This window comes from Balaenoptera ricei, unplaced genomic scaffold, assembly GCF_028023285.1.
Source record: "Balaenoptera ricei isolate mBalRic1 unplaced genomic scaffold, mBalRic1.hap2 scaffold_149, whole genome shotgun sequence".
Lineage (NCBI taxonomy): Eukaryota > Metazoa > Chordata > Mammalia > Artiodactyla > Balaenopteridae > Balaenoptera > Balaenoptera ricei.
Window position 1 is genome coordinate 398,941 of NW_026777452.1, and position 18,577 is coordinate 417,517.

Here is an 18,577-nt window from a genome sequence, read left to right on the forward strand (position 1 = left end):
CACTATAAATTCTCCTTTAGGCGCCCACGGCTGATGCCGCCTCCGCCTCTGCAGGCCTCACCTCCTCAGGGCCCTCCCAACACAGCGTGCTCTGGAGGGGGCGCTCCCCGCAGGTCTGGATGGAAATGCGGCCAGAAGGCGGCCCTGGAAGATAGCCATAAACCAGCCGCTCCCGTGGTGGCTGGCCCGCAGCCAGACTGCGCCGCACGCCCAGGTGAAGGCCGTGAGGCACGCGAAGCCCTCGACCTACAACTGGCCGTCCCCACCAGCGCGCATCCACGCCGCAGCCACCTAATTGCCCGTGTGTCTCTATACAGCTCCCTCCGGAAAAAGCCCACCCTCTGCCGTTTCGCTACGGCTGGAGGCAGGAGCGGGGTCGTGGGCCGTGACTGGTTCTCCAGGTCGGCTGACCTCCAGGCATCGGAACTGTGCTTGGCGGGTGGCGTGGCTGAAAGGGTAGTTTGCTGGGGCTAAGAGGCCGTGGCAGCCCAACGGTGGATCCCAGTGGCTTTGGGCCAACTGCCGTCGAGCAGGAAGGCCGGCCCGGCCATGGCTGGGCTGCTCCTAGAACTGCGAGGGTGGACAGGTTGTGTAATGCCCAAGGGACAGCAGGCCACTGGCCCTTAAGCCTCTGAGGCCACGTCCTTGTGAGCGTCGAGCGGGATCTGAGGTGGAGCGTCAAGCGCCTACGGGTCCGGAGGTTCCCGCCCGAACAGGGCTGCAAGGTCGCCCAAGACTCTGCCACCTCCGGGTCCCCGAGGCCTCCTGTCACCTGCCTGGGCAGGCAGCAGGGCCGTGCAGCAGAGGGCTGGTCGCCGGACTGGTGGTAATTCGCCAGCACCAGCTAAGCTGAGCCTCAAGAGTCACCCCGTGGCCCCCGCTGCCTTCTACGGCCATACCACCCTAAACGCACCCCATCTCGTCTGACCTCGGAAGCTAAGCAGGGTCGGGTCTGTTTACTACCTGGATGGGAGACCACCTGGGAATACTAGGTGCTGTAGTATTTTTTGCCCCCCGATCTGCCTTTTCTTGTCATCGCCGGTGCTCAAGGCTTCCGCTGCTCCCGCCGGGCACTGCTGCAGGCCTCATCTACTCAGGCCTCTCGCAACACAGCGTGCGCCAGAGGGGGCCCACCCAGCCGGTCTGGGTGGACATGCCGCCAGAAGGCGGCCCTGGAAGGCAGCCGCACCCCAGCCTCTCCCGGGGTGGCTGGCCCGGACCCAGACTCCGCTGCAGGCCCGGGTGAAGATCGTGAGGCCCGCGAGGCCCTCGACCTGCCCGTGGCCAACCCAACCAGCGCCCATCTGCGCCGCAGCCACCTGTCTGCCTCTGTGTCTCTCCACAGCTCCCTCCGGAAAAAGCCCACCCTCCGCTGTTTCGCCATGGCCGGGGGCGGGAGCGGGGTCCTGGGCCGGTCCGGTTCTCCGGGCCAGCCGGCCACCATGCGCTGGGAACTGTGCTCAGCGGGTGGCGTGTGGGCAAGGGTGGCCTTGCTGGGTCCAAGGGGCCGTGCCACATCAATGGTGGCTCCCAGTGGCTTTGGGCTAACTGCCTTCAGGCAGGAGGGCCAGCCCGGCCGCGGCTGGACTGCACCTAGCACTGCGTGGGTGGACAGGGTGGGGAATGCCCAAGGGACCGTGGACCACGGACCCTTAAGCCTTCAGAGCCACGTCTTTGTGAGCGTCGAGCGGGATCTGGGGCGGTTCGCCATGCGCCTATGTGCCTGGATGTTCCCGCCAGAACTGAGCTGCTAGAGCGTCCAAGACTCCACCACACCCGGACCCCGAAGCCTGCTATCGCCTGCCTGGGCGGGCCGCAGGGCCGTGCTGCAGAGGGCTGGTCGCCGGACTGGCGGTAATTTGCCAGCACCAGGTAAGCTGAGCCTCAAGAGGCACCCCGTGGGCCCCGCTGCCTTCTATGGCCATACCACCCTATACGCACCCCATCTCGTCTGATTTCCGAAGCTAAGCAGGGTCGGGTCTGTTTACTACCTGGATGGGAGACCACCTGGGAATACTAGGTGCTGTAGTATTTTTTGCCCCCCGATTGCCCTTTTCTTGTAGTGGCCGGTACTCAAGGCTTCCTCTGCCCCCGCCGGGCACTGCTGCAGGCCTCATCTACTCAGGCCTCTCCCGACACAGCGTGCGCCGGAGGGGGCCATCCCCGCCGGTCTGGCTGGACATGCCCCCAGAAGGCGGCCCTGGAAGGCAACCGCACGCCAGCCGCTGCCGGGGTGGCTGGCCCGGACCCAGACACCGCCGCAGGCCCGGGTGAAGATCGTGAGGCCCGCGAGGCCCTCGACCTGCACCTGGCCGACCACACCAGCGCCCCTCCACGCCGCAGCCACCCGTCTGCCCGTGTGTCTCTCCACAGCTCCCTCCGGAAAAAGCCCACACTCCACTCTTTCACCACGGCCGGGGGCGGGAGTGGGGTCGTGGGCCGGGAATGGTTCTCCGGGCCGGCCGGTCACCGGGTGCAGGGAACTTTGCTCAGCATTTGGCGGAGGGGCAAGGGTGGCCTTGCTGGGTCTAAGGGGTCTTGCCGACTCAATGGTGCCTCCCAGTGGCTTCAGGCCAACTGCCGTCGGGCAGGAGGGCCAGCCTGGCCGCGGCCGGGCTTCACCTAGAACTGTGTGGGCAGACAGGGTGGCGAATGCCCAAAGGACCGTGGGCCACGGGCCCTTAAGCCCCCGGGGCCACGTCCTTGTGGGCGTCAAGCGGGATCTGGGGCAGAGGGCCAAGCTCCTATGGGCCTGGAGGGTCCCGCCTGACCTGAGCTGCGAGGTCTCCCACGAGTCCGCCAATCCCGGGTGCCCGAGGCCTCCTGTCGCCTGCCTTGGTGGGCGGGCTGGGCCGTGCCGGAGAGGGTTGGCTGCCGGGCTGTCGGCAAGCCCCAGCACCAGGGAAGCTAAGCCTCAAGAGGCACCCCGTGGCCCCCGCAGCCTTCTACCGCCATACCACCCTGAACGCGCCCGATATCGTCTGATCCTGGAAGCTAAGCAGGGTCGGGCCTGCTTAGTACTTGGATGGGAGACCACATGGGAATACCAGGTGCTGTAGGCTTTTTTGCCTCCCACTATAAATTCTCCTTTAGGCGCCCACGGCTGATGCCGCCTCCGCCTCTGCAGGCCTCACCTCCTCAGGGCCCTCCCAACACAGCGTGCTCTGGAGGGGGCGCTCCCCGCAGGTCTGGATGGAAATGCGGCCAGAAGGCGGCCCTGGAAGATAGCCATAAACCAGCCGCTCCCGTGGTGGCTGGCCCGCAGCCAGACTGCGCCGCACGCCCAGGTGAAGGCCGTGAGGCACGCGAAGCCCTCGACCTACAACTGGCCGTCCCCACCAGCGCGCATCCACGCCGCAGCCACCTAATTGCCCGTGTGTCTCTATACAGCTCCCTCCGGAAAAAGCCCACCCTCTGCCGTTTCGCTACGGCTGGAGGCAGGAGCGGGGTCGTGGGCCGTGACTGGTTCTCCAGGTCGGCTGACCTCCAGGCATCGGAACTGTGCTTGGCGGGTGGCGTGGCTGAAAGGGTAGTTTGCTGGGGCTAAGAGGCCGTGGCAGCCCAACGGTGGATCCCAGTGGCTTTGGGCCAACTGCCGTCGAGCAGGAAGGCCGGCCCGGCCATGGCTGGGCTGCTCCTAGAACTGCGAGGGTGGACAGGTTGTGTAATGCCCAAGGGACAGCAGGCCACTGGCCCTTAAGCCTCTGAGGCCACGTCCTTGTGAGCGTCGAGCGGGATCTGAGGTGGAGCGTCAAGCGCCTACGGGTCCGGAGGTTCCCGCCCGAACAGGGCTGCAAGGTCGCCCAAGACTCTGCCACCTCCGGGTCCCCGAGGCCTCCTGTCGCCTGCCTGGGCAGGCAGCAGGGCCGTGCAGCAGAGGGCTGGTCGCCGGACTGGTGGTAATTCGCCAGCACCAGCTAAGCTGAGCCTCAAGAGTCACCCCGTGGCCCCCGCTGCCTTCTACGGCCATACCACCCTAAACGCACCCCATCTCGTCTGACCTCGGAAGCTAAGCAGGGTCGGGTCTGTTTACTACCTGGATGGGAGACCACCTGGGAATACTAGGTGCTGTAGTATTTTTTGCCCCCCGATCTGCCTTTTCTTGTCATCGCCGGTGCTCAAGGCTTCCGCTGCTCCCGCCGGGCACTGCTGCAGGCCTCATCTACTCAGGCCTCTCGCAACACAGCGTGCGCCAGAGGGGGCCCACCCAGCCGGTCTGGGTGGACATGCCGCCAGAAGGCGGCCCTGGAAGGCAGCCGCACCCCAGCCTCTCCCGGGGTGGCTGGCCCGGACCCAGACTCCGCTGCAGGCCCGGGTGAAGATCGTGAGGCCCGCGAGGCCCTCGACCTGCCCGTGGCCAACCCAACCAGCGCCCATCTGCGCCGCAGCCACCTGTCTGCCTCTGTGTCTCTCCACAGCTCCCTCCGGAAAAAGCCCACCCTCCGCTGTTTCGCCATGGCCGGGGGCGGGAGCGGGGTCCTGGGCCGGTCCGGTTCTCCGGGCCAGCCGGCCACCATGCGCTGGGAACTGTGCTCAGCGGGTGGCGTGTGGGCAAGGGTGGCCTTGCTGGGTCCAAGGGGCCGTGCCGCATCAATGGTGGCTCCCAGTGGCTTTGGGCTAACTGCCTTCAGGCAGGAGGGCCAGCCCGGCCGCGGCTGGACTGCACCTAGCACTGCGTGGGTGGACAGGGTGGGGAATGCCCAAGGGACCGTGGACCACGGACCCTTAAGCCTTCAGAGCCACGTCTTTGTGAGCGTCGAGCGGGATCTGGGGCGGTTCGCCATGCGCCTATGTGCCTGGATGTTCCCGCCAGAACTGAGCTGCTAGAGCGTCCAAGACTCCACCACACCCGGACCCCGAAGCCTGCTATCGCCTGCCTGGGCGGGCCGCAGGGCCGTGCTGCAGAGGGCTGGTCGCCGGACTGGCGGTAATTTGCCAGCACCAGGTAAGCTGAGCCTCAAGAGGCACCCCGTGGGCCCCGCTGCCTTCTATGGCCATACCACCCTATACGCACCCCATCTCGTCTGATTTCCGAAGCTAAGCAGGGTCGGGTCTGTTTACTACCTGGATGGGAGACCACCTGGGAATACTAGGTGCTGTAGTATTTTTTGCCCCCCGATTGCCCTTTTCTTGTAGTGGCCGGTACTCAAGGCTTCCTCTGCCCCCGCCGGGCACTGCTGCAGGCCTCATCTACTCAGGCCTCTCCCGACACAGCGTGCGCCGGAGGGGGCCATCCCCGCCGGTCTGGCTGGACATGCCCCCAGAAGGCGGCCCTGGAAGGCAACCGCACGCCAGCCGCTGCCGGGGTGGCTGGCCCGGACCCAGACACCGCCGCAGGCCCGGGTGAAGATCGTGAGGCCCGCGAGGCCCTCGACCTGCACCTGGCCGACCACACCAGCGCCCCTCCACGCCGCAGCCACCCGTCTGCCCGTGTGTCTCTCCACAGCTCCCTCCGGAAAAAGCCCACACTCCACTCTTTCACCACGGCCGGGGGCGGGAGTGGGGTCGTGGGCCGGGAATGGTTCTCCGGGCCGGCCGGTCACCGGGTGCAGGGAACTTTGCTCAGCATTTGGCGGAGGGGCAAGGGTGGCCTTGCTGGGTCTAAGGGGTCTTGCCGACTCAATGGTGCCTCCCAGTGGCTTCAGGCCAACTGCCGTCGGGCAGGAGGGCCAGCCTGGCCGCGGCCGGGCTTCACCTAGAACTGTGTGGGCAGACAGGGTGGCGAATGCCCAAAGGACCGTGGGCCACGGGCCCTTAAGCCCCCGGGGCCACGTCCTTGTGGGCGTCAAGCGGGATCTGGGGCAGAGGGCCAAGCTCCTATGGGCCTGGAGGGTCCCGCCTGACCTGAGCTGCGAGGTCTCCCACGAGTCCGCCAATCCCGGGTGCCCGAGGCCTCCTGTCGCCTGCCTTGGTGGGCGGGCTGGGCCGTGCCGGAGAGGGTTGGCTGCCGGGCTGTCGGCAAGCCCCAGCACCAGGGAAGCTAAGCCTCAAGAGGCACCCCGTGGCCCCCGCAGCCTTCTACCGCCATACCACCCTGAACGCGCCCGATATCGTCTGATCCTGGAAGCTAAGCAGGGTCGGGCCTGCTTAGTACTTGGATGGGAGACCACATGGGAATACCAGGTGCTGTAGGCTTTTTTGCCTCCCACTATAAATTCTCCTTTAGGCGCCCACGGCTGATGCCGCCTCCGCCTCTGCAGGCCTCACCTCCTCAGGGCCCTCCCAACACAGCGTGCTCTGGAGGGGGCGCTCCCCGCAGGTCTGGATGGAAATGCGGCCAGAAGGCGGCCCTGGAAGATAGCCATAAACCAGCCGCTCCCGTGGTGGCTGGCCCGCAGCCAGACTGCGCCGCACGCCCAGGTGAAGGCCGTGAGGCACGCGAAGCCCTCGACCTACAACTGGCCGTCCCCACCAGCGCGCATCCACGCCGCAGCCACCTAATTGCCCGTGTGTCTCTATACAGCTCCCTCCGGAAAAAGCCCACCCTCTGCCGTTTCGCTACGGCTGGAGGCAGGAGCGGGGTCGTGGGCCGTGACTGGTTCTCCAGGTCGGCTGACCTCCAGGCATCGGAACTGTGCTTGGCGGGTGGCGTGGCTGAAAGGGTAGTTTGCTGGGGCTAAGAGGCCGTGGCAGCCCAACGGTGGATCCCAGTGGCTTTGGGCCAACTGCCGTCGAGCAGGAAGGCCGGCCCGGCCATGGCTGGGCTGCTCCTAGAACTGCGAGGGTGGACAGGTTGTGTAATGCCCAAGGGACAGCAGGCCACTGGCCCTTAAGCCTCTGAGGCCACGTCCTTGTGAGCGTCGAGCGGGATCTGAGGTGGAGCGTCAAGCGCCTACGGGTCCGGAGGTTCCCGCCCGAACAGGGCTGCAAGGTCGCCCAAGACTCTGCCACCTCCGGGTCCCCGAGGCCTCCTGTCGCCTGCCTGGGCAGGCAGCAGGGCCGTGCAGCAGAGGGCTGGTCGCCGGACTGGTGGTAATTCGCCAGCACCAGCTAAGCTGAGCCTCAAGAGTCACCCCGTGGCCCCCGCTGCCTTCTACGGCCATACCACCCTAAACGCACCCCATCTCGTCTGACCTCGGAAGCTAAGCAGGGTCGGGTCTGTTTACTACCTGGATGGGAGACCACCTGGGAATACTAGGTGCTGTAGTATTTTTTGCCCCCCGATCTGCCTTTTCTTGTCATCGCCGGTGCTCAAGGCTTCCGCTGCTCCCGCCGGGCACTGCTGCAGGCCTCATCTACTCAGGCCTCTCGCAACACAGCGTGCGCCAGAGGGGGCCCACCCAGCCGGTCTGGGTGGACATGCCGCCAGAAGGCGGCCCTGGAAGGCAGCCGCACCCCAGCCTCTCCCGGGGTGGCTGGCCCGGACCCAGACTCCGCTGCAGGCCCGGGTGAAGATCGTGAGGCCCGCGAGGCCCTCGACCTGCCCGTGGCCAACCCAACCAGCGCCCATCTGCGCCGCAGCCACCTGTCTGCCTCTGTGTCTCTCCACAGCTCCCTCCGGAAAAAGCCCACCCTCCGCTGTTTCGCCATGGCCGGGGGCGGGAGCGGGGTCCTGGGCCGGTCCGGTTCTCCGGGCCAGCCGGCCACCATGCGCTGGGAACTGTGCTCAGCGGGTGGCGTGTGGGCAAGGGTGGCCTTGCTGGGTCCAAGGGGCCGTGCCGCATCAATGGTGGCTCCCAGTGGCTTTGGGCTAACTGCCTTCAGGCAGGAGGGCCAGCCCGGCCGCGGCTGGACTGCACCTAGCACTGCGTGGGTGGACAGGGTGGGGAATGCCCAAGGGACCGTGGACCACGGACCCTTAAGCCTTCAGAGCCACGTCTTTGTGAGCGTCGAGCGGGATCTGGGGCGGTTCGCCATGCGCCTATGTGCCTGGATGTTCCCGCCAGAACTGAGCTGCTAGAGCGTCCAAGACTCCACCACACCCGGACCCCGAAGCCTGCTATCGCCTGCCTGGGCGGGCCGCAGGGCCGTGCTGCAGAGGGCTGGTCGCCGGACTGGCGGTAATTTGCCAGCACCAGGTAAGCTGAGCCTCAAGAGGCACCCCGTGGGCCCCGCTGCCTTCTATGGCCATACCACCCTATACGCACCCCATCTCGTCTGATTTCCGAAGCTAAGCAGGGTCGGGTCTGTTTACTACCTGGATGGGAGACCACCTGGGAATACTAGGTGCTGTAGTATTTTTTGCCCCCCGATTGCCCTTTTCTTGTAGTGGCCGGTACTCAAGGCTTCCTCTGCCCCCGCCGGGCACTGCTGCAGGCCTCATCTACTCAGGCCTCTCCCGACACAGCGTGCGCCGGAGGGGGCCATCCCCGCCGGTCTGGCTGGACATGCCCCCAGAAGGCGGCCCTGGAAGGCAACCGCACGCCAGCCGCTGCCGGGGTGGCTGGCCCGGACCCAGACACCGCCGCAGGCCCGGGTGAAGATCGTGAGGCCCGCGAGGCCCTCGACCTGCACCTGGCCGACCACACCAGCGCCCCTCCACGCCGCAGCCACCCGTCTGCCCGTGTGTCTCTCCACAGCTCCCTCCGGAAAAAGCCCACACTCCACTCTTTCACCACGGCCGGGGGCGGGAGTGGGGTCGTGGGCCGGGAATGGTTCTCCGGGCCGGCCGGTCACCGGGTGCAGGGAACTTTGCTCAGCATTTGGCGGAGGGGCAAGGGTGGCCTTGCTGGGTCTAAGGGGTCTTGCCGACTCAATGGTGCCTCCCAGTGGCTTCAGGCCAACTGCCGTCGGGCAGGAGGGCCAGCCTGGCCGCGGCCGGGCTTCACCTAGAACTGTGTGGGCAGACAGGGTGGCGAATGCCCAAAGGACCGTGGGCCACGGGCCCTTAAGCCCCCGGGGCCACGTCCTTGTGGGCGTCAAGCGGGATCTGGGGCAGAGGGCCAAGCTCCTATGGGCCTGGAGGGTCCCGCCTGACCTGAGCTGCGAGGTCTCCCACGAGTCCGCCAATCCCGGGTGCCCGAGGCCTCCTGTCGCCTGCCTTGGTGGGCGGGCTGGGCCGTGCCGGAGAGGGTTGGCTGCCGGGCTGTCGGCAAGCCCCAGCACCAGGGAAGCTAAGCCTCAAGAGGCACCCCGTGGCCCCCGCAGCCTTCTACCGCCATACCACCCTGAACGCGCCCGATATCGTCTGATCCTGGAAGCTAAGCAGGGTCGGGCCTGCTTAGTACTTGGATGGGAGACCACATGGGAATACCAGGTGCTGTAGGCTTTTTTGCCTCCCACTATAAATTCTCCTTTAGGCGCCCACGGCTGATGCCGCCTCCGCCTCTGCAGGCCTCACCTCCTCAGGGCCCTCCCAACACAGCGTGCTCTGGAGGGGGCGCTCCCCGCAGGTCTGGATGGAAATGCGGCCAGAAGGCGGCCCTGGAAGATAGCCATAAACCAGCCGCTCCCGTGGTGGCTGGCCCGCAGCCAGACTGCGCCGCACGCCCAGGTGAAGGCCGTGAGGCACGCGAAGCCCTCGACCTACAACTGGCCGTCCCCACCAGCGCGCATCCACGCCGCAGCCACCTAATTGCCCGTGTGTCTCTATACAGCTCCCTCCGGAAAAAGCCCACCCTCTGCCGTTTCGCTACGGCTGGAGGCAGGAGCGGGGTCGTGGGCCGTGACTGGTTCTCCAGGTCGGCTGACCTCCAGGCATCGGAACTGTGCTTGGCGGGTGGCGTGGCTGAAAGGGTAGTTTGCTGGGGCTAAGAGGCCGTGGCAGCCCAACGGTGGATCCCAGTGGCTTTGGGCCAACTGCCGTCGAGCAGGAAGGCCGGCCCGGCCATGGCTGGGCTGCTCCTAGAACTGCGAGGGTGGACAGGTTGTGTAATGCCCAAGGGACAGCAGGCCACTGGCCCTTAAGCCTCTGAGGCCACGTCCTTGTGAGCGTCGAGCGGGATCTGAGGTGGAGCGTCAAGCGCCTACGGGTCCGGAGGTTCCCGCCCGAACAGGGCTGCAAGGTCGCCCAAGACTCTGCCACCTCCGGGTCCCCGAGGCCTCCTGTCGCCTGCCTGGGCAGGCAGCAGGGCCGTGCAGCAGAGGGCTGGTCGCCGGACTGGTGGTAATTCGCCAGCACCAGCTAAGCTGAGCCTCAAGAGTCACCCCGTGGCCCCCGCTGCCTTCTACGGCCATACCACCCTAAACGCACCCCATCTCGTCTGACCTCGGAAGCTAAGCAGGGTCGGGTCTGTTTACTACCTGGATGGGAGACCACCTGGGAATACTAGGTGCTGTAGTATTTTTTGCCCCCCGATCTGCCTTTTCTTGTCATCGCCGGTGCTCAAGGCTTCCGCTGCTCCCGCCGGGCACTGCTGCAGGCCTCATCTACTCAGGCCTCTCGCAACACAGCGTGCGCCAGAGGGGGCCCACCCAGCCGGTCTGGGTGGACATGCCGCCAGAAGGCGGCCCTGGAAGGCAGCCGCACCCCAGCCTCTCCCGGGGTGGCTGGCCCGGACCCAGACTCCGCTGCAGGCCCGGGTGAAGATCGTGAGGCCCGCGAGGCCCTCGACCTGCCCGTGGCCAACCCAACCAGCGCCCATCTGCGCCGCAGCCACCTGTCTGCCTCTGTGTCTCTCCACAGCTCCCTCCGGAAAAAGCCCACCCTCCGCTGTTTCGCCATGGCCGGGGGCGGGAGCGGGGTCCTGGGCCGGTCCGGTTCTCCGGGCCAGCCGGCCACCATGCGCTGGGAACTGTGCTCAGCGGGTGGCGTGTGGGCAAGGGTGGCCTTGCTGGGTCCAAGGGGCCGTGCCGCATCAATGGTGGCTCCCAGTGGCTTTGGGCTAACTGCCTTCAGGCAGGAGGGCCAGCCCGGCCGCGGCTGGACTGCACCTAGCACTGCGTGGGTGGACAGGGTGGGGAATGCCCAAGGGACCGTGGACCACGGACCCTTAAGCCTTCAGAGCCACGTCTTTGTGAGCGTCGAGCGGGATCTGGGGCGGTTCGCCATGCGCCTATGTGCCTGGATGTTCCCGCCAGAACTGAGCTGCTAGAGCGTCCAAGACTCCACCACACCCGGACCCCGAAGCCTGCTATCGCCTGCCTGGGCGGGCCGCAGGGCCGTGCTGCAGAGGGCTGGTCGCCGGACTGGCGGTAATTTGCCAGCACCAGGTAAGCTGAGCCTCAAGAGGCACCCCGTGGGCCCCGCTGCCTTCTATGGCCATACCACCCTATACGCACCCCATCTCGTCTGATTTCCGAAGCTAAGCAGGGTCGGGTCTGTTTACTACCTGGATGGGAGACCACCTGGGAATACTAGGTGCTGTAGTATTTTTTGCCCCCCGATTGCCCTTTTCTTGTAGTGGCCGGTACTCAAGGCTTCCTCTGCCCCCGCCGGGCACTGCTGCAGGCCTCATCTACTCAGGCCTCTCCCGACACAGCGTGCGCCGGAGGGGGCCATCCCCGCCGGTCTGGCTGGACATGCCCCCAGAAGGCGGCCCTGGAAGGCAACCGCACGCCAGCCGCTGCCGGGGTGGCTGGCCCGGACCCAGACACCGCCGCAGGCCCGGGTGAAGATCGTGAGGCCCGCGAGGCCCTCGACCTGCACCTGGCCGACCACACCAGCGCCCCTCCACGCCGCAGCCACCCGTCTGCCCGTGTGTCTCTCCACAGCTCCCTCCGGAAAAAGCCCACACTCCACTCTTTCACCACGGCCGGGGGCGGGAGTGGGGTCGTGGGCCGGGAATGGTTCTCCGGGCCGGCCGGTCACCGGGTGCAGGGAACTTTGCTCAGCATTTGGCGGAGGGGCAAGGGTGGCCTTGCTGGGTCTAAGGGGTCTTGCCGACTCAATGGTGCCTCCCAGTGGCTTCAGGCCAACTGCCGTCGGGCAGGAGGGCCAGCCTGGCCGCGGCCGGGCTTCACCTAGAACTGTGTGGGCAGACAGGGTGGCGAATGCCCAAAGGACCGTGGGCCACGGGCCCTTAAGCCCCCGGGGCCACGTCCTTGTGGGCGTCAAGCGGGATCTGGGGCAGAGGGCCAAGCTCCTATGGGCCTGGAGGGTCCCGCCTGACCTGAGCTGCGAGGTCTCCCACGAGTCCGCCAATCCCGGGTGCCCGAGGCCTCCTGTCGCCTGCCTTGGTGGGCGGGCTGGGCCGTGCCGGAGAGGGTTGGCTGCCGGGCTGTCGGCAAGCCCCAGCACCAGGGAAGCTAAGCCTCAAGAGGCACCCCGTGGCCCCCGCAGCCTTCTACCGCCATACCACCCTGAACGCGCCCGATATCGTCTGATCCTGGAAGCTAAGCAGGGTCGGGCCTGCTTAGTACTTGGATGGGAGACCACATGGGAATACCAGGTGCTGTAGGCTTTTTTGCCTCCCACTATAAATTCTCCTTTAGGCGCCCACGGCTGATGCCGCCTCCGCCTCTGCAGGCCTCACCTCCTCAGGGCCCTCCCAACACAGCGTGCTCTGGAGGGGGCGCTCCCCGCAGGTCTGGATGGAAATGCGGCCAGAAGGCGGCCCTGGAAGATAGCCATAAACCAGCCGCTCCCGTGGTGGCTGGCCCGCAGCCAGACTGCGCCGCACGCCCAGGTGAAGGCCGTGAGGCACGCGAAGCCCTCGACCTACAACTGGCCGTCCCCACCAGCGCGCATCCACGCCGCAGCCACCTAATTGCCCGTGTGTCTCTATACAGCTCCCTCCGGAAAAAGCCCACCCTCTGCCGTTTCGCTACGGCTGGAGGCAGGAGCGGGGTCGTGGGCCGTGACTGGTTCTCCAGGTCGGCTGACCTCCAGGCATCGGAACTGTGCTTGGCGGGTGGCGTGGCTGAAAGGGTAGTTTGCTGGGGCTAAGAGGCCGTGGCAGCCCAACGGTGGATCCCAGTGGCTTTGGGCCAACTGCCGTCGAGCAGGAAGGCCGGCCCGGCCATGGCTGGGCTGCTCCTAGAACTGCGAGGGTGGACAGGTTGTGTAATGCCCAAGGGACAGCAGGCCACTGGCCCTTAAGCCTCTGAGGCCACGTCCTTGTGAGCGTCGAGCGGGATCTGAGGTGGAGCGTCAAGCGCCTACGGGTCCGGAGGTTCCCGCCCGAACAGGGCTGCAAGGTCGCCCAAGACTCTGCCACCTCCGGGTCCCCGAGGCCTCCTGTCGCCTGCCTGGGCAGGCAGCAGGGCCGTGCAGCAGAGGGCTGGTCGCCGGACTGGTGGTAATTCGCCAGCACCAGCTAAGCTGAGCCTCAAGAGTCACCCCGTGGCCCCCGCTGCCTTCTACGGCCATACCACCCTAAACGCACCCCATCTCGTCTGACCTCGGAAGCTAAGCAGGGTCGGGTCTGTTTACTACCTGGATGGGAGACCACCTGGGAATACTAGGTGCTGTAGTATTTTTTGCCCCCCGATCTGCCTTTTCTTGTCATCGCCGGTGCTCAAGGCTTCCGCTGCTCCCGCCGGGCACTGCTGCAGGCCTCATCTACTCAGGCCTCTCGCAACACAGCGTGCGCCAGAGGGGGCCCACCCAGCCGGTCTGGGTGGACATGCCGCCAGAAGGCGGCCCTGGAAGGCAGCCGCACCCCAGCCTCTCCCGGGGTGGCTGGCCCGGACCCAGACTCCGCTGCAGGCCCGGGTGAAGATCGTGAGGCCCGCGAGGCCCTCGACCTGCCCGTGGCCAACCCAACCAGCGCCCATCTGCGCCGCAGCCACCTGTCTGCCTCTGTGTCTCTCCACAGCTCCCTCCGGAAAAAGCCCACCCTCCGCTGTTTCGCCATGGCCGGGGGCGGGAGCGGGGTCCTGGGCCGGTCCGGTTCTCCGGGCCAGCCGGCCACCATGCGCTGGGAACTGTGCTCAGCGGGTGGCGTGTGGGCAAGGGTGGCCTTGCTGGGTCCAAGGGGCCGTGCCGCATCAATGGTGGCTCCCAGTGGCTTTGGGCTAACTGCCTTCAGGCAGGAGGGCCAGCCCGGCCGCGGCTGGACTGCACCTAGCACTGCGTGGGTGGACAGGGTGGGGAATGCCCAAGGGACCGTGGACCACGGACCCTTAAGCCTTCAGAGCCACGTCTTTGTGAGCGTCGAGCGGGATCTGGGGCGGTTCGCCATGCGCCTATGTGCCTGGATGTTCCCGCCAGAACTGAGCTGCTAGAGCGTCCAAGACTCCACCACACCCGGACCCCGAAGCCTGCTATCGCCTGCCTGGGCGGGCCGCAGGGCCGTGCTGCAGAGGGCTGGTCGCCGGACTGGCGGTAATTTGCCAGCACCAGGTAAGCTGAGCCTCAAGAGGCACCCCGTGGGCCCCGCTGCCTTCTATGGCCATACCACCCTATACGCACCCCATCTCGTCTGATTTCCGAAGCTAAGCAGGGTCGGGTCTGTTTACTACCTGGATGGGAGACCACCTGGGAATACTAGGTGCTGTAGTATTTTTTGCCCCCCGATTGCCCTTTTCTTGTAGTGGCCGGTACTCAAGGCTTCCTCTGCCCCCGCCGGGCACTGCTGCAGGCCTCATCTACTCAGGCCTCTCCCGACACAGCGTGCGCCGGAGGGGGCCATCCCCGCCGGTCTGGCTGGACATGCCCCCAGAAGGCGGCCCTGGAAGGCAACCGCACGCCAGCCGCTGCCGGGGTGGCTGGCCCGGACCCAGACACCGCCGCAGGCCCGGGTGAAGATCGTGAGGCCCGCGAGGCCCTCGACCTGCACCTGGCCGACCACACCAGCGCCCCTCCACGCCGCAGCCACCCATCTGCCCGTGTGTCTCTCCACAGCTCCCTCCGGAAAAAGCCCACACTCCACTCTTTCACCACGGCCGGGGGCGGGAGTGGGGTCGTGGGCCGGGAATGGTTCTCCGGGCCGGCCGGTCACCGGGTGCAGGGAACTTTGCTCAGCATTTGGCGGAGGGGCAAGGGTGGCCTTGCTGGGTCTAAGGGGTCTTGCCGACTCAATGGTGCCTCCCAGTGGCTTCAGGCCAACTGCCGTCGGGCAGGAGGGCCAGCCTGGCCGCGGCCGGGCTTCACCTAGAACTGTGTGGGCAGACAGGGTGGCGAATGCCCAAAGGACCGTGGGCCACGGGCCCTTAAGCCCCCGGGGCCACGTCCTTGTGGGCGTCAAGCGGGATCTGGGGCAGAGGGCCAAGCTCCTATGGGCCTGGAGGGTCCCGCCTGACCTGAGCTGCGAGGTCTCCCACGAGTCCGCCAATCCCGGGTGCCCGAGGCCTCCTGTCGCCTGCCTTGGTGGGCGGGCTGGGCCGTGCCGGAGAGGGTTGGCTGCCGGGCTGTCGGCAAGCCCCAGCACCAGGGAAGCTAAGCCTCAAGAGGCACCCCGTGGCCCCCGCAGCCTTCTACCGCCATACCACCCTGAACGCGCCCGATATCGTCTGATCCTGGAAGCTAAGCAGGGTCGGGCCTGCTTAGTACTTGGATGGGAGACCACATGGGAATACCAGGTGCTGTAGGCTTTTTTGCCTCCCACTATAAATTCTCCTTTAGGCGCCCACGGCTGATGCCGCCTCCGCCTCTGCAGGCCTCACCTCCTCAGGGCCCTCCCAACACAGCGTGCTCTGGAGGGGGCGCTCCCCGCAGGTCTGGATGGAAATGCGGCCAGAAGGCGGCCCTGGAAGATAGCCATAAACCAGCCGCTCCCGTGGTGGCTGGCCCGCAGCCAGACTGCGCCGCACGCCCAGGTGAAGGCCGTGAGGCACGCGAAGCCCTCCACCTACAACTGGCCGTCCCCACCAGCGCGCATCCACGCCGCAGCCACCTAATTGCCCGTGTGTCTCTATACAGCTCCCTCCGGAAAAAGCCCACCCTCTGCCGTTTCGCTACGGCTGGAGGCAGGAGCGGGGTCGTGGGCCGTGACTGGTTCTCCAGGTCGGCTGACCTCCAGGCATCGGAACTGTGCTTGGCGGGTGGCGTGGCTGAAAGGGTAGTTTGCTGGGGCTAAGAGGCCGTGGCAGCCCAACGGTGGATCCCAGTGGCTTTGGGCCAACTGCCGTCGAGCAGGAAGGCCGGCCCGGCCATGGCTGGGCTGCTCCTAGAACTGCGAGGGTGGACAGGTTGTGTAATGCCCAAGGGACAGCAGGCCACTGGCCCTTAAGCCTCTGAGGCCACGTCCTTGTGAGCGTCGAGCGGGATCTGAGGTGGAGCGTCAAGCGCCTACGGGTCCGGAGGTTCCCGCCCGAACAGGGCTGCAAGGTCGCCCAAGACTCTGCCACCTCCGGGTCCCCGAGGCCTCCTGTCGCCTGCCTGGGCAGGCAGCAGGGCCGTGCAGCAGAGGGCTGGTCGCCGGACTGGTGGTAATTCGCCAGCACCAGCTAAGCTGAGCCTCAAGAGTCACCCCGTGGCCCCCGCTGCCTTCTACGGCCATACCACCCTAAACGCACCCCATCTCGTCTGACCTCGGAAGCTAAGCAGGGTCGGGTCTGTTTACTACCTGGATGGGAGACCACCTGGGAATACTAGGTGCTGTAGTATTTTTTGCCCCCCGATCTGCCTTTTCTTGTCATCGCCGGTGCTCAAGGCTTCCGCTGCTCCCGCCGGGCACTGCTGCAGGCCTCATCTACTCAGGCCTCTCGCAACACAGCGTGCGCCAGAGGGGGCCCACCCAGCCGGTCTGGGTGGACATGCCGCCAGAAGGCGGCCCTGGAAGGCAGCCGCACCCCAGCCTCTCCCGGGGTGGCTGGCCCGGACCCAGACTCCGCTGCAGGCCCGGGTGAAGATCGTGAGGCCCGCGAGGCCCTCGACCTGCCCGTGGCCAACCCAACCAGCGCCCATCTGCGCCGCAGCCACCTGTCTGCCTCTGTGTCTCTCCACAGCTCCCTCCGGAAAAAGCCCACCCTCCGCTGTTTCGCCATGGCCGGGGGCGGGAGCGGGGTCCTGGGCCGGTCCGGTTCTCCGGGCCAGCCGGCCACCATGCGCTGGGAACTGTGCTCAGCGGGTGGCGTGTGGGCAAGGGTGGCCTTGCTGGGTCCAAGGGGCCGTGCCGCATCAATGGTGGCTCCCAGTGGCTTTGGGCTAACTGCCTTCAGGCAGGAGGGCCAGCCCGGCCGCGGCTGGACTGCACCTAGCACTGCGTGGGTGGACAGGGTGGGGAATGCCCAAGGGACCGTGGACCACGGACCCTTAAGCCTTCAGAGCCACGTCTTTGTGAGCGTCGAGCGGGATCTGGGGCGGTTCGCCATGCGCCTATGTGCCTGGATGTTCCCGCCAGAACTGAGCTGCTAGAGCGTCCAAGACTCCACCACACCCGGACCCCGAAGCCTGCTATCGCCTGCCTGGGCGGGCCGCAGGGCCGTGCTGCAGAGGGCTGGTCGCCGGACTGGCGGTAATTTGCCAGCACCAGGTAAGCTGAGCCTCAAGAGGCACCCCGTGGGCCCCGCTGCCTTCTATGGCCATACCACCCTATACGCACCCCATCTCGTCTGATTTCCGAAGCTAAGCAGGGTCGGGTCTGTTTACTACCTGGATGGGAGACCACCTGGGAATACTAGGTGCTGTAGTATTTTTTGCCCCCCGATTGCCCTTTTCTTGTAGTGGCCGGTACTCAAGGCTTCCTCTGCCCCCGCCGGGCACTGCTGCAGGCCTCATCTACTCAGGCCTCTCCCGACACAGCGTGCGCCGGAGGGGGCCATCCCCGCCGGTCTGGCTGGACATGCCCCCAGAAGGCGGCCCTGGAAGGCAACCGCACGCCAGCCGCTGCCGGGGTGGCTGGCCCGGACCCAGACACCGCCGCAGGCCCGGGTGAAGATCGTGAGGCCCGCGAGGCCCTCGACCTGCACCTGGCCGACCACACCAGCGCCCCTCCACGCCGCAGCCACCCGTCTGCCCGTGTGTCTCTCCACAGCTCCCTCCGGAAAAAGCCCACACTCCACTCTTTCACCACGGCCGGGGGCGGGAGTGGGGTCGTGGGCCGGGAATGGTTCTCCGGGCCGGCCGGTCACCGGGTGCAGGGAACTTTGCTCAGCATTTGGCGGAGGGGCAAGGGTGGCCTTGCTGGGTCTAAGGGGTCTTGCCGACTCAATGGTGCCTCCCAGTGGCTTCAGGCCAACTGCCGTCGGGCAGGAGGGCCAGCCTGGCCGCGGCCGGGCTTCACCTAGAACTGTGTGGGCAGACAGGGTGGCGAATGCCCAAAGGACCGTGGGCCACGGGCCCTTAAGCCCCCGGGGCCACGTCCTTGTGGGCGTCAAGCGGGATCTGGGGCAGAGGGCCAAGCTCCTATGGGCCTGGAGGGTCCCGCCTGACCTGAGCTGCGAGGTCTCCCACGAGTCCGCCAATCCCGGGTGCCCGAGGCCTCCTGTTGCCTGCCTTGGTGGGCGGGCTGGGCCGTGCCGGAGAGGGTTGGCTGCCGGGCTGTCGGCAAGCCCCAGCACCAGGGAAGCTAAGCCTCAAGAGGCACCCCGTGGCCCCCGCAGCCTTCTACCGCCATACCACCCTGAACGCGCCCGATATCGTCTGATCCTGGAAGCTAAGCAGGGTCGGGCCTGCTTAGTACTTGGATGGGAGACCACATGGGAATACCAGGTGCTGTAGGCTTTTTTGCCTCCCACTATAAATTCTCCTTTAGGCGCCCACGGCTGATGCCGCCTCCGCCTCTGCAGGCCTCACCTCCTCAGGGCCCTCCCAACACAGCGTGCTCTGGAGGGGGCGCTCCCCGCAGGTCTGGATGGAAATGCGGCCAGAAGG

At 66.5% G+C, this 18,577-nt stretch overlaps 18 pseudogenes; all 18 read left to right on the forward strand.

The window, feature by feature from the left end:
- The first annotated feature begins 885 nt into the window (after window positions 1-885).
- LOC132358312 (5S ribosomal RNA) lies at window positions 886-1,004 on the forward strand (annotated as a pseudogene).
- Window positions 1,005-1,913: 909 nt separating this feature from the next.
- On the forward strand, window positions 1,914-2,032 carry LOC132358710 (5S ribosomal RNA; annotated as a pseudogene).
- A 911-nt stretch (window positions 2,033-2,943) lies between these two features.
- LOC132358487 (5S ribosomal RNA) lies at window positions 2,944-3,062 on the forward strand (annotated as a pseudogene).
- An 896-nt stretch (window positions 3,063-3,958) lies between these two features.
- Window positions 3,959-4,077, forward strand: LOC132358313 (5S ribosomal RNA; annotated as a pseudogene).
- Window positions 4,078-4,986: 909 nt separating this feature from the next.
- On the forward strand, window positions 4,987-5,105 carry LOC132358712 (5S ribosomal RNA; annotated as a pseudogene).
- Window positions 5,106-6,016: 911 nt separating this feature from the next.
- Window positions 6,017-6,135, forward strand: LOC132358488 (5S ribosomal RNA; annotated as a pseudogene).
- An 896-nt stretch (window positions 6,136-7,031) lies between these two features.
- Window positions 7,032-7,150, forward strand: LOC132358314 (5S ribosomal RNA; annotated as a pseudogene).
- Window positions 7,151-8,059: 909 nt separating this feature from the next.
- On the forward strand, window positions 8,060-8,178 carry LOC132358713 (5S ribosomal RNA; annotated as a pseudogene).
- Window positions 8,179-9,089: 911 nt separating this feature from the next.
- On the forward strand, window positions 9,090-9,208 carry LOC132358489 (5S ribosomal RNA; annotated as a pseudogene).
- Window positions 9,209-10,104: 896 nt separating this feature from the next.
- On the forward strand, window positions 10,105-10,223 carry LOC132358315 (5S ribosomal RNA; annotated as a pseudogene).
- Window positions 10,224-11,132: 909 nt separating this feature from the next.
- LOC132358714 (5S ribosomal RNA) lies at window positions 11,133-11,251 on the forward strand (annotated as a pseudogene).
- A 911-nt stretch (window positions 11,252-12,162) lies between these two features.
- LOC132358490 (5S ribosomal RNA) lies at window positions 12,163-12,281 on the forward strand (annotated as a pseudogene).
- Window positions 12,282-13,177: 896 nt separating this feature from the next.
- Window positions 13,178-13,296, forward strand: LOC132358316 (5S ribosomal RNA; annotated as a pseudogene).
- A 909-nt stretch (window positions 13,297-14,205) lies between these two features.
- Window positions 14,206-14,324, forward strand: LOC132358715 (5S ribosomal RNA; annotated as a pseudogene).
- Window positions 14,325-15,235: 911 nt separating this feature from the next.
- LOC132358491 (5S ribosomal RNA) lies at window positions 15,236-15,354 on the forward strand (annotated as a pseudogene).
- An 896-nt stretch (window positions 15,355-16,250) lies between these two features.
- Window positions 16,251-16,369, forward strand: LOC132358317 (5S ribosomal RNA; annotated as a pseudogene).
- Window positions 16,370-17,278: 909 nt separating this feature from the next.
- Window positions 17,279-17,397, forward strand: LOC132358716 (5S ribosomal RNA; annotated as a pseudogene).
- A 911-nt stretch (window positions 17,398-18,308) lies between these two features.
- On the forward strand, window positions 18,309-18,427 carry LOC132358493 (5S ribosomal RNA; annotated as a pseudogene).
- Window positions 18,428-18,577: the final 150 nt, after the last annotated feature.